Source organism: Lepidochelys kempii, chromosome 11 (assembly GCF_965140285.1).
Source record: "Lepidochelys kempii isolate rLepKem1 chromosome 11, rLepKem1.hap1, whole genome shotgun sequence".
Taxonomy (NCBI): Eukaryota; Metazoa; Chordata; order Testudines; family Cheloniidae; genus Lepidochelys; species Lepidochelys kempii.
The window spans coordinates 5263628-5276931 of NC_136390.1; the positions used below are offsets into that span (position 1 = coordinate 5263628).

Here is a 13304-nt window from a genome sequence, read left to right on the forward strand (position 1 = left end):
ATCTTGTTTCTAGGGAGTCGCATTTGCCAAGGGGTGCGGGGTGACCTCAACACAGAGTGGTGAGGGCATCAGGGGGCACCCCCAGAGGCAAACCCTCCCACCCACCCCCACTTCTAACCCAGGCACCGCCAGCCCCCACAAAGCCTCCCACCTCCTTCAGGACAAGCCCCCTTAGCAGCCCCAGTGCAGGTGCCTGGTCCCAGCCCCGCCCCGAGCCTGCACAGGGCCCAAAAGGCGACTTCGCCAATCCCAGGATGCCGGCAGAACACCAGGCTGCGTCCGGGCCTCAGCACTGCTGACTCCATGGGCCGTCTCCGGGACTTCCGCCCGGCCCTGGCAGCCGTGTGCCATAACGGGAGCGGCCCGGGGGGTTTCTCTGGCTCTCCCTGAGTGTCCTGCTTGGCCTGCAGAGACGCCTGCCAGTGCCTGAGGCTGCACGGGGCGAATCCTGAAGCATGTTCCCAGTTCCATGAATCAACATTTCTGAGAGAGCTATTGGGAGAGACCAGCACAAGATAGCGGCGTGGGAACAAGGGACCGTGGGAGTGAATCCGGAGTGGCTCCCAGTCGCGCGCTCACACACAAATCCATTCCTTCCGCTCTCAGACCAAGGACAACCTGGAATCAGGCCAGGGAAGGGCCTGTCAGTTGTGAGTTAAACCCCACATTTATCTAGTTTTACATCCCCTTCTCCAGCCCTGCCTCTCTCTTGCGCACACACACCCACAAACACACATACACACACCCCATTCCCCTCCAGAGACTCTTGCACACAAACACTTAGAAAGAGAGATGCACAGAGTGAATGAGAGACATACACACATTACAATTGTCAAGGACTCGAACCCCAGACGGCATGGTTCGTTGTCTGACCGGAGAGAGACGGGCAACACCAGCAAGGTCCGAACACAAAGCTCTTCATTGAAGAGCGCACACAACAATAGAGAGCAGCCCGTCTCCAAAGAGAACCAGCCAGCCTCTAAGTAAAACTCATAGGTTTTTATAGACAGTTCCGTCACATCACAGATTTATTCACAAAGCAGCCCACCCCTCCCCTATGTTAGTTAAAATCCTCTTTCTCTATTATGCATGCACTTCTACGCCCTTATTGTAGATAACTTTTAGCAAATTGCAATGCTTCACTAACTTTCTTATCGGTATGGGTGTCAACCAGGAGATGAGGAGTTAAGAACAGACATAACACAAAAACAAGGAGTAGAAAACAGTGCCCCTGTATCTCAACAAACTGTTCCCAGAACATTTGGTACAAAAATGCAGGAATGCAGGCCTCCCCTTTTTTCTTACTCCCTGCAACTTAAACAAGTATTCTTTCATTCTATTTATCTCGTTCAGGGACTTTCCCAGCAACCTTTATTAGCCTGACTTTGGTTCCGTTGGCATAACTGCTTCATATTTAATTTTTCTCACCTAACACAGTGTTACTCACTTTTGAGATTTTTATCACAAGGCTCAAGCTATTTGGTGTTTTCCTCAAAGCCCCAGCTCCTGGAGGCATGGGATTATGAAACAGCAACTTTTAAAAAAAAGGTTGAGGGAGGGGGTTGTTGCTTTCAGGGGGAGTTTGTCTTTTGGGCTGCCATTTTCAAGCTCCTCTCTCCACCCTGAAAGGCCAGAAACTTGGCTTTCATTTTCAATAAAATCTGATTTTTAATCCAATCATCTTTTTCTTTTCCATGCCTGACATGATTTCTGAAGGCTCAAGCTTGGCACAATCAAGACATTCGCAAACACCAGACTCCCCCTCTGCCCTGCCTGCCTCCAAACTTTTAATAGCAGCTCCTGAGGAGTAAAATAGAGCGCCAAGGTCAGCCCTGAGCGATAAATATACTGGCTGCTGGCACCGTGAAAACTTCCCCTTAATTGTCTTGTTAATAAAGCAACAAATCCTGCCACGGGGCTCATCAGCGGCACGTCACAACAGGCGGCTGCAGGGCTGCTTGTTCTGGAGAGTATTACATTAACTCTTTCCTCCCCTGTGAAGTCAGAAGGCGGGTTAGTGCCCCTGACTGGGACTCAGGAGCCCAAACTCAGGCAAGTCACTTCACGGTACTGTGGCTCGGTTTCCCCATCTGTAAAATGATGCTACTGTGATTGCTCTCCTTCGTAAAGTGCTTTGCGATCTACGAATGGAAAAGGGCTGATATAGCAGGTTGATATTACTGTTATTTGGGGAGGCGCCAGGGCAACAAGGCTACTCAGCTCTACTGCTGACGCTGATCTTCTTGGCTTCATGGCCGTCGGCAAGTTATTTAAGCAGCTCTGTGGCTCAGGTTGCCTGTCTGTAAAATGAGGAGTATGACATTGACCTCACAAGGGGCTAGCGAGACTTAACATTGCCTGGGGATGCTGTGGCATCTCCATCATTGAAGGTTTTTAAGAACAGCTGAGACAAACACCTGTCAGGGATTGTCGAGCTGTTACTTAGTCCTGCCTTTTGTGCAGGGGACTGGACCAGATGACCTCTCGAGGGCCCTACCACTCCTCCATGGCTACAACTCTATGACTGTAAAGTGCTTGGAGATCCTTTGCTGGAAGGGGCTAGGAAAATTTCTCAATGGCACCTAGTGATGCTAATGGCATTGGGCACTGGGGACGTCCCCCTATCATCTAACAACCCTCGCCTTTGCTTTGGTACCTGAGCACCTCACAGTCTTTAATAGCCTTAGCTCACAGCAGAGGCGGGAGGATAAGGAAGTGCTACTATCCCCATTTCACAACTAGGGAACCGAGGCACAGGGCATCTCTGGCCCAGATCCCATTGGGAGTTAGGCACAGATCCTCAAAGGCATTGAGATACCTACATGACTAGCCCAAGGCCACTGAGGAAGTCCAACATGACGGAGCAAAGAATTAAACCTGGATCTGCTGAGTGCCACTGGGCCATCATGCTGGTGCGCAGGGCTGAACGCTATCTAACTGCTGGCGATCAATATTTAAGGCATATTGATATGCGGAAGAGAGAGGCGTAAATAGCCACAAGTCTGACTGATCAATAACTCCCGCCCCTTTGATTCTTTGCAGAGGGGCCTTCCCCCAAGTCAGGGCTGCTGCAGAAAGAGCTTGGCCTCATAACTTCTGGCCCAAACCAAACTCACTGTGGTTTTTCCCACTGTGGCATCTTCCTTGGTTGTGGCCTGAATCAAACCCACGAGGGGCTGGGTTATCAGTCCGCACTGTGTGCCATACTGTCCAATCCATAGAGCCCTACATATCAAGGCAGGATGCAGGAAGTGCCTCTGATGAATTAGCTCCTCCCTGGCAGTTAATGCGACCTGTGCTCCTTGGACCAGTGGTGGGCAACCTGCGGCCCACACGCGGCCCCTCAGGGTAATCCGCTGGCGGGCTTCCAGACAGTTCGTTTACATTTGCACAGCCAGCTCCCAGTGGCCCTGGTTCGCCGTTCCTGGCGAATGGAAGCTGCGGGAAGCGGCATGGGCCGCAGGGACATGCTGGCTGTTGCTTCCTGCAGCTCCCATTGGCCGGGAATGGCGAACTACGCCCACCAGGAGCTGAGGGCGGCCGTGCCTGCGGATGGACAATGTCAACAAACTGTATCGCAGCCTGCCAGCGGATTACCCTGGCCGGCCGCATGCGGCCTGTGGGCCACAGGTTGCCCACCACTGCCTTGGACTGTTGATGCTAGCTATGGACAAGGTATCATTGATCGTTCAGTTAAGAGACTGCGACCTCGCTGCTATTTCCACTCCAGCACTGGAGCAGCTGGCTGGGAAGATGGCCGAGCTGGCTGGGAACCAGGGGCCAGATTTTTAAAGGTATTTAGGCACCTAAAAATGCAGATAGGTGCCTAGCGGGGTTTTCAAAAGGGCCTAGGTGCCTTACTCCCACTGGTAACACGGCAGTTCAATAATACCAGAATTTGAAGTGTAATTGTATTAAAGCAAACACACCTCCACTCTCTGAGTGTTTGGAACCGGGGCGCCCTGCAGGTCTGGTGAAGGCAGAATTACGTGTAAGAAGGGAGCTCGTTCCTTGCCCCACCCCTGCTGGCTGAGGTTGGCAAGGGCCATGTTTTTTTCCTGATGCACATCATTGTGCATTGCTGGAGGCAAGTGCATGTTATCACCTGGGCCCTGGCTCTTCCAGCCAATGTACCATGTGATCATGGGGTGGAGAGAGAAGCTCTGGTAGGAGAGAGTGGCATGCGAGCTATTACAATTAAGCGACATATGCTGATGTTCTGTGATCAGTGCTGCATAACCCATTGCATGAAATAAACAGCTCGGTGAGCAGGGCTGCTCCGCTGTTGAGGACGGTAACAACACTCCCCTGCTCGACCTCAGCAGTCTCTTATCCTAGCTTTTTTTGGCTAGCAGCTCACTTTTGCTTCAGGGCTCTGCTCTGTGTCCAATGTGCAGAGATGTTTGACAACCAATCCAAAAACTTGCCTTTTCCTTACTTTCATTTCAGACCAACACCCAGCATCAGACCAACTTGTCCGTGTGACTTCTGTGCCGCTTGGTAGTCTCATTTCAACCACAGTCTTGTGGCAGTCTTCCCTCATGTCGTGTCCAGCGGTGTGCCCCTCCTGGCCCAGGACTTGACAACAAGTGAAACAGAGCCAGCCACCAACTAACCATTTCCTGAGTTTCAGAAGGCCCATTTTGTGAACCGATGCAGTGTTTAGTCACTGCTGTCTAGACCTTCAACCAAGGCGGTGGCATTCGATAAAGCTGCTAGTTCTTTACCTGAGTTCAGAGATTTGTAGATTCCAAGGCCAGACGAGACCATTTTGAAAAGCCCATGGTGAGTCTTACTGAAAGTCTGACTTCAAGGAGTATGTAAATTCAGGGATCCCACTAATGGAAGTAAGAGAGAAACTTTCCATGGAGGCAGTTTGTCCCTTAACTGCCTACTATAGGCCTTCTTTCTCTGAACCATCTGGTGCTGAGCATGTAGAAGGCAGGATACTGGTTTAGGGCATGTTCCCATGTTCCTCTTTAACATAGCTCAGCCTTATTTCCCTGGGCTCATGTATGTGTCTATGAGTCCATTTCATGCTTTCTAGAATCTCCCAGGAGCAGACATGGAATTGCTGTTGCCCATCAAATATGCAGATTAGTTTTTACAGGGGCATAAATTACTCCAATCTGGCGACTCTTTTATTAACCACTTTGTTCTGCACATTGAAGAAAAACAGAAGTGAAGTTAGTAATTAAATGTTTATTGTTAAGTACTTTATATATTATATACTGTAGGCCATTCCATCCATTAAACAACCCATTTAACTCCCGTAAACTGCATTATTGTCTATTATTAGGGTAATCAGCATTCACACCCTGTAACGCTGCATTTCCATCTAATTGCCCTTACTTACTTGCTTCATATTTCTATTTAATTAAGCTCAGCATCAACAGAGAATTCACTGGGATGCAGTGTGAGGAGATGACGTGACCCTTTAAAATTCACAGTTGGGACTGGAAGCTCAGGTCTCCAACAGTCTTCTTTGACATCTGCTAAAGGTTTCCCATGCAGGGGTAAACCAGATCCAAGCACCATTGAACGCTGAGGAAGTTTGGGTGTGGATAGGAATTTGTGGTGTTGGCCCATCCCTACTTTTGTCAGATTACCCATAAATGAGCCCGCTGCAGTAGGGTGGAAGCCAAGACCAGCCTAGCAATAGCAACCTGCCCTGGTGCTGCAGACCTAGAACAACGGGGCGCTTTTCAACGCAGCTCCAACAGTAAGAGGAGCCTGTGTGGGAAGGAGCTGAACTTCCAACGGTTGGGGTACATGCCAATAAGAACAGTGAGAGGCTTTGTGTGTATTTCTTATGCCCTGGTCCCCAACACTTTTTTATTCTTGCCCCATATATGCAGCTCTTTATTCCTCATTTGCCAAAGAGGAAGCAAGCAAAGGCCAGAGGTGAGCAGCACAGCATGGTGGTACTCACACAAAGAACAGGCGCCTGGATTCCATGGTTTTACAGTGCCTAGATGGATGCCCTACTGAACTAATTCGTCCAAATTGTAATTCCCTATAGAAGCAGCAATGACCCATGAGCCAACCCTCTTTCATCTCATCTAATTTATGCGGTGCCCATCACCATGGCATCCAAGCCCCATGGCATCTGAACCACGTCTTTGACATTAAAACAACAGAAAAGGCCAGAAATAAGGAGGGGGTGCCGTGAGGGTCAACCCATTTCCTGTGCCAGGGGCTGTAAAGTCACTGTAAAGTCTCTCCCCATGCGGCATAGTCCATGAACAAAACGCAAGGAGAATTAATGCAAATCAACTGAGTCCATAGGGAACGGAGGGGAATGGCTCCTACTTGAGGTACATCAGGATCGGGGCCCCACTTCCCTGGGGGAGGAGCCTTTGGGCAGCGGTCAGCTGGGAAGCTGCTGCCTTCAGTCAGGCCTTTCCCCAGGAGTTGAGGGCTGAAGGTCTGTTCTTTTCCCTGGTCTGCCACCAAGCAAGCTCCCCTTTTAAGTTCTTCCTGCACCCTGGGCCTGCCTTGTAGGCATGGTGGGGCGGAGCTGGCTGAACGTAGAACAACCCTTTAACCCCTTGTTGTCCAGGGTGCATTTGTATACCCCAGCCCAATATCATCCAGAAAGGCATCCAGTCTTAATTTGAAGCCCTCAAGAGATGAAGAATCCACCACTTCCCTTGGTAACTTGTTCAATGGTTCATCACCCTCACTGTTAAAAATGTATGCCTTATTTCTAATTTGCAGTTATCTGGTGGGAACCTCCAGTCACTAATCTAGCAGATAAAGGCAGAACAAGAATCGATGACTCCTTTAGTTCCTGACATCTTCTCCCCAGGATGGGACTTAGACACCGAAAACACTTTGTTGTAATCTTAGCTGCATCTCTGGATCTGAAATATTTCTTCCACATCGAGCATGCCCTCGCTCACCCAGCGGTACTGAGGACCCATTGGGAGAGGAGGAAGTGGGGGACTGCTAGCCTTCCGAGATTGTAAGTGCTGCTCCTGCCAGGCCTAGACCTAATGCGATCTGGTGCATTTTACCACGTTTCCAGCCTGGGTTTATTTCATTTCGATTTGCAGTGATGTAAGGAAACAGAAAAAGGCAGGGTCACTTCAGCATGGGTTTGTGCAGGAAATGAAGCAGCTGGCTGAGGACAACTTAAAACATTTTCTGGTGTGAGCAGAATAAAATTTGAGGACTGGCCTGAATCCAAATGCTCTCAAATTTAGGCTGATTCCTGGACTTTAGGGCCAGAAAGAACCATTGGACCATCTAGTCTGGCCTCCTGCATAGGACGGGCCAGAGAATTTCATCTAGTTACTCCTGTATGGAGCCTAATGTGTTTCCACCTGGTTCTGAACTCTGTGTCTCTATCAATATATCTGTCGTCACCCCTGCTAATAATTCAATCACTGGACTCAGTCCAGTTAGGTATCGGCTGCCCTCAACTACCATTGAGCCAGTGCGCCCTCAGCTGGCAGCGATTGGCAGTTGCTATCTGTACCTGGTTGGATAGCCACTGAGAACATGCAAGACAACGTACAAGATTGGGCCCACTGACAGTGCAGTCATTTCCTCATTTGCAGACTGTATTGTCCCTCTGCAGTTCAGGTTGGCTTAAATGGAAACCCAGCCTCCATAAGCACGGCTGTTGGTTGTCACTGAGCAACCAAGCTGCTATGACCTTGAGGCGTCATCTGGCCCCTCTGGAATCCCTCGGCAGCACCTTTGGCTACAACCAAGTCCAAAACAAATTGAGTCCAGTTATTAACTTTAAATGGGGAGGTTAGCCTCAGCCAGGCGAATAAAACCAATTTATGAGGCAATTAGCTCTGTGGAGACAGAGCAGCCATCTGAGAAGCATCTTATTCCATCTGCACAGCCTCTTACATCCCTGTGTTTACGGCACACTTCACATGTCATAAATAATCCTAATGTAAAAACAAAGAGCCTCCTGATGCTCTGTAGGGTCAGCTGGGAAGCCCTTCCATAGCTGGTGCTGAGCTGCAGTGCTTTCCTCCCTGAAGGGGTCCTTCAGGCCCTTGTGCTGTGTTTCTTGGTTGGCTGTACTTTCCAGTCCCAAATTCTTAAAGAGACATCCTTTGGCATGAGCGGTTCACAGGATCTGCATGTGCAGATGGGGTTAATTGCACTCCCAAGTACCTGAGTTGCAAAGCAGGCGTAGCGAGAGCACATTCAAAAGAGCGGGTGTGCAAAGGCCCCTGCCCCGCCAACACATGGTCCTCCCAGTTCATTTGTCATGCCTGTTAGTGGCTGGAGCCCTGCTCATGGGAATGTGCCTTCAGGTTACCTGGCACAGCCGTTGCTTTTGTTAGCTAGGTTTGAGTCCCAGCATAGACTGGTGCCTGACTTAAAAGGTCTTGTGAAACAAAGTGGCAGATGTGAATTCTGGCTGAAAAATGGAATTTCCGATGTATGGGAAATTCAGAGATTCCAGAATTTGGTGTTGTCCCATGTGGGGACAAAATTTCAGAATTTGTCACGAAACAAAATATTCCAAAATATTTCATTCTGATAAGGTCAAAAAATTTCATTTCAATGTTATTGTTTCAATTCTCTTTAATTATACTTAATTATACTATATTATATTTTATATTAAATTAATATATAGATTCATAGATACCAAGAGCAGAAGGGACCATTGTGATCATCCAGTCTGACCTCCTATATAATTCAGCCCGGCGAATTCCCGAAAATAATTCGTAGAGCCAACCTTTGAGAAAAAATCTACTCTTGATTTACAAATTGCCGGTGATGGAGAATCCACCATGACCCTTGGTAATTATTTTATATTATGTAAGCCAGGGTCTGAACGAGCTCTTCTCTGCCATTTATTAATGACCAGGGGGAAAGACCTCAGGAGCAGACTACATTTGGATAGACACACCTATTTGGCATAGGTGAACTGTTGCCTGTACAGCAACACTCATGCTACATATGTGAGGACGTACCATCCAACATCCTATCGTTAACATGCTGCACGTGGGGAGGAGAGAGAAGGAAACTGATCTTTTCGTTAAGCAGAGAGTTAACAGCTTTGGCTTGTTCCTGGCTCTGCCACTGAAGCTGAAAGTTTCAAAAGAGGTCACTAACTTTGGGTGCCTCCATATTTTTGGTGGCCCCCTTGAGACACCGAGGGGCCTAACTTTCAGAAGCGCTGAACGCCCAAGGCCCCCATCAGAGGTCAGTAGGAATAGCTATGTGCTCAGCATTCATGCATACCAGGCTGGCCTTAATGCGAATACACCCAAAGAGGCCACTAATCTTGGGTGCGATAGTCTTTGGCTGCTAGTTTCAGGTGTCCTGCCTGAGACACCAATTTTCACCCCTCGGCATCTTGGTTCTCCCATCTGCAAAATGAAGTTGACCTCAGGGGGTTGTGAGGCCTAATTTCCATTTGCAAAGTATGTGGCAATCTGTGCAATGTGACGCTATAAAAACAAGAAGAGTTATGAGTGCATGAGGCAATATTACTGTGTACTGGACCAGATGCTCAGCTAATATAAATCAGCAAAGCTTCACCGATGTCTATGAAGCCAGATCAATTTATGCCAGAGGAGGTTCTGGCTCATTGTCTTCAGTATGCAAGATCCCATTGTAATCAATAGCTCATCAGCATATAGTTGTTTAAAAACGCAGTATAAAAGCATTTGATCAGAACACTAATACTTCTGGAAGTGCAGGTGTATAAGATGCCCTGTATTCCCTATATTAGCTGAAGAAGAAATTATACTGCAGTCAACCCACAGGGAAATTTACAGGCTAAAGAAGCCACATCTGATGGAATAGGATAGACACTAATTAGACACACAGGAACTCAGAAGCACCAAATTTTGGAGTAACAGGGTGACACGCAGAGACAAAAAGGAAAATAACCTGACAAATGTGAGCTTGGTGAGCAGAAAATTTACATTCATTGTAATCAAAAGGACTTCACCATTATCAATTATGATCTCTACGTGCAGGAGGCAACCTTAGCTACTGAGTCGGCGTGATCATGGATGGAGCGTGTGTAGCTGTCTGTACATTTATGACACTCACCACGAAAGTACAGCCACCTCTGGGTGGCTCAACAGAGTGGCTGGCTATCCACACTGCTCCAGAGTTTAGTACAGGAAGGGGAGAATAATAGTGGAATATTATATTCCACCGAAACCAGAGGAGGAATTCAGGGAGGCAGAATGGAATTTGGCCAGATGAGTGGAGTTAACAGATGCCAAAAAGAGTTGCAAGACCTTTACCAACCAGCTTTTACATTATAGCCTGAGAGGCTGGACTGGCCAGCTGCACGGATGCACTGTTAGAGGATGCTCTTTGGGGGGGAGCCACCCTAAGGAGAGGACAGTGTATCCTGGAGCACTTTACAAGCTTTCCCCTCCAAAGCATGTGGGATCTACCAGGACCACAACCTCAGGCAGCATGGTTACAAGCCCCAGAGCGCTAGGCAGGCAAACTAGCGAGGCCTGTGTAGTATGGCCGAGGGTATAGCTCCACTGTAGCGGGTCCGTGCTTTCGCAGCCGGGCGGGGCGGACCCACGCTAGCTCTGCTTGTGCTAGTATGCTAAAAATGCCAGCCTGGGCGTTGCGATCTGGGTGGCAGCCTGAGCTAGCCGCCCGAGCGTGGCCCTGGGGGCCAGGTGGGCTTGTGCTCAGGTGGCTAGACGGTGCCGCCAGGTCCACACGGTTATTTTCAGCATGCTTGCCCGAGGGGAGCGGGCACGGGGCAGGCAGCACACGGCCAGCAGCCGTGGAGCCGGAGCCTAAGTGGCTCATTTCGAGTGAGGCCATTCTGCACCAACTTTCCGCTGACAGCCCATTTCCCTACCACTCCGCTCTGCAGATTAAGCCCAGGGTTTATTGCCGCTCAGAAACGATGTTATCCATAAAACAGCTCAGCTAAATCTGGCGATTGCTCTAAGGTTTTTTAACCCCCCCCCCCCTTTCTTCCTGCTAAACCCACTGAGTTAAAGGCCTGGTTAACATCTACTTTAAGTCTGCCTTAGATTTATTGAGTCATCAAAATTTAAAGGGCAGCTTTTTTAAAAAAGCTTTTAGTTCTAAGCTGTTGGGCTTTTGCAAAGCTGGTTCCATGGGTAACGACGTTTCTTCTTCCGCCCCTTGAACACACTACCTCTTTGGCAGTGCTGAGCTCCCGCTAGATCTAAAGGAGGACCATCGAGAAGCTATTCATTCCTGGGGATGTTTTCTCCCTGAATGTCTGGGCGTAAGTGGCACTCGCATAACTGGGATCGATCAGTTACCATGCGGGGAGCGCAGACCCCTAAGAAAGCCAAGGCATTAGGGAAAGGTTACATTGATCTCTGTGGAGGCTGCAGGGCTTAAATTGCATGTGCTGAGCGTGATATGGTGTGTACTGTATAGATTACGTGGGCCAACCACTCTTGGCTCCAGGCCTCCTACTGTGTATGAATGGAACAGCCTCCCCCAACTTGTTTAATTAAGTCAATGGCTGCAGATAGGACATTGGGCGGGGAGGGTCAGGGCTCTGAGGTGGTATCAAATATTCCCTCTCTCACAGGTGCCCGGCAGGCTGGCTCTTGCTCACACGCTCAGGGTTTAGCTGTTCGCCATATTCAAGATTGGGAAGGAATTTCCCCCCTGTCAGATTGGCAGTGACCGCAGGGGGTTTTCCCCTTCCTCTGCAGCAGGTGAGTGTGGGTTGGTTGCCAGGATTATCTGGGTATAGTTCAATCATTTCCCTGCCATTGCAGGGGGCCTTGGGCACTGGTGCACCTCTGTCTGGCGCACATAATAATCTAGTCTCCAATGGGCTGTAATGCTGGTGTCTAATTTTGATTGGGGGTTTAGTGCTTGGGTGCTGGCTCATGTTGGGGGCCTGTCATTCCCACCCCCCCCAAAGAAGTGAGAGGGAAGAAAAGCAACTCATCAACACACTAATGAATCATCTTTAATCGTTAGAGATGGGTCCAAAACAAAACCCCGGCTCTGGCCATGGCTGAACGGGAGGAGATATTTGGAGCTGGCTGGTGCTGAGCTCTGCAGCTTAGGCCCACGGCGTGGAGTGTTTATCCAGAACTGCACAGAAAGTCCGCCCTGGGAAAACACTTGGTGGGCTCCAGCCAGCTTCTAGTTGCCCAGGGATTGATGACTTTTTTGCCATCATGGCTGGTTCTCAGTGTCCCTCTTGCTTGCTGTCTTGGCAAAAAGGTCAAGGGTCAAATGGGACCGATATATTCTCCCCCTGCCTAGAGATGAAGAGAATGGAGGCATGTTGGGAGGGGCCGGAGTGTGCGTCCACAGCCAGTGCCTGGGGAGAAATAAGTGGGTGTGATCTTCCAGGGGGATGGTATGACTCCATCATTTCCCCCTGGCACTACCAAATCTGCATTAACAAAAGAGAGCGAGGACACCTGGCTCCCCCAGCCCCGGGTGTGAGACAATCACTTGGCAGAGCCAACCAGCTTAAAAACACATGGCTGAATAGGGAAACAGCCCTCTGCTCCCTGTGTTGTTCCATGCCTCAGCTTTGCTAGCGGGCTTCGTCTTCTCCCGGCCCTTTAATATCCCTGCACCGCATTCATGCACAAAAGCTGTCCCACTTTGATACTCACTCATATAAATGTTAACACAGCTATATAGGACGCAGCTGTCGGCCGGATAATTGCACAGAGCTGCTTTGGTTTCTTGCCGGTTGTGAAGCGTCTGCAGACACCCTAGTGGGGTGGCTGCTGTATACACTAAGGGCCAGGTATTTAGGCACCTAAAGATGCAGACAAGTATCTAGGAGGATTTATAGGCTCCCAAGCAAGTTAGGTGCCTGACTTGTATTGAAATCAAGGGGAGTTGGGTGTTTACCCTGCTCAGGTGCTTTTGAAAAGCCCATTAAGGGGCTGTCAGAGGTATTTAGGCTCCTAAAGATGCAATCTGGCCCTCAGTCTGAGGTCTTGTCAGAGATCACAGAGGGCTTTAGACATTACTCTTTAGCACTGGCAGATAGCAGTTCCAAAGCTCTTGAGACCCAGGATGGATAAGCATGGTAAACGCACATTTCAGCCCCTGTCCACGTGAAAGCATATTGCAGTGCCTTGGGGTTTGAAGCTGTTGCAATTACCTATGGTATAGGACTCGGACTCAGGAGAACTGGCTTCAGTGCCTAACTCTTCCACGGACTCCTTGCGTCACCTTGGGCAAGTCACTTAGTTGCTCTGTAGCTCAGTTCCCTACCTGTAAAATGGGAATATTAGGCCCCTTTTCCCACCCTGTCTGTCTTATCTGTTTAAGTCATCTTTGGGGCAGGGCCTGTCTCTTATTAGGGGTCTGCC

The 13304-nt window shown here is 49.2% G+C and overlaps 1 protein-coding gene across 1 annotated transcript in view; it reads left to right on the plus strand.

The window, feature by feature from the left end:
* BIN1 (bridging integrator 1) overlaps nt 1–5267 on the plus strand; it is a 162765-nt gene extending 157498 nt beyond the window's left edge. Inside the window, exon 21 of the transcript XR_012154183.2 lies at nt 4450–5267. The gene's annotated coding sequence lies outside the window, so the exon portion shown is untranslated. The remainder of the gene's footprint in view (nt 1–4449) is intronic.
* The last annotated feature ends 8037 nt before the right edge of the window (nt 5268–13304 follow it).